Source organism: Galeopterus variegatus, unplaced genomic scaffold (assembly GCF_000696425.1).
Source record: "Galeopterus variegatus unplaced genomic scaffold, G_variegatus-3.0.2 Scaffold7745, whole genome shotgun sequence".
In the NCBI taxonomy this organism is placed as follows: domain Eukaryota; kingdom Metazoa; phylum Chordata; class Mammalia; order Dermoptera; family Cynocephalidae; genus Galeopterus; species Galeopterus variegatus.
Window position 1 is genome coordinate 1 of NW_007733856.1, and position 609 is coordinate 609.

Sequence of the window (609 nt, forward strand, 5' to 3'; positions counted from 1 at the left end):
AAAAACAGCTATACCCACAGACCTGTTCTTCAGCAGGGCTTCTGAGATGGTAAGTAAGCACCCAATGATAAGTGGCACCAAGAACAATCAAACTATAGTAACAAAAACTATTGAACTCAATAAAACAAGGCACTTGTTCTCAGTCACTGGACAACTGGTTGGTCAAGACTGTGAGCATTAACAGAAAGGAACATCAGAAGGGGACCAACACACCAGGTCTGTGCCTGGGGAGTGAGACTCAAGCAGAGTCTGTGGTCCTGCTGCACTGAGAAGGCAAAGCTACGGATTCGGGCTTTTGCATCAGCTGGATTCTTTGGTACAAGGCACCAGGGAGTAGTAGCCTCCAAGTGGTGGCAGAGGGATCTCACCATCCTTGGCTGAGAGATGGGATCCAAATGCACAGAGAAAGACTGCTCAGTGCCTACCCAGGAAAGGCTGCTAAGGGGTGAGGAAAAAGTGACGATGCTAGAGGTCCATACGTGCTGGGTGACGTTGAAATCCACCACACCTGGAATGGAGAAACAGCTAACTCTCCAGATTTCCAGCTGAAAATCCAGAAAGGCTACACCTTAGGCACTGAGACCCCCCCTAAGCTTACCCTAACAAAGT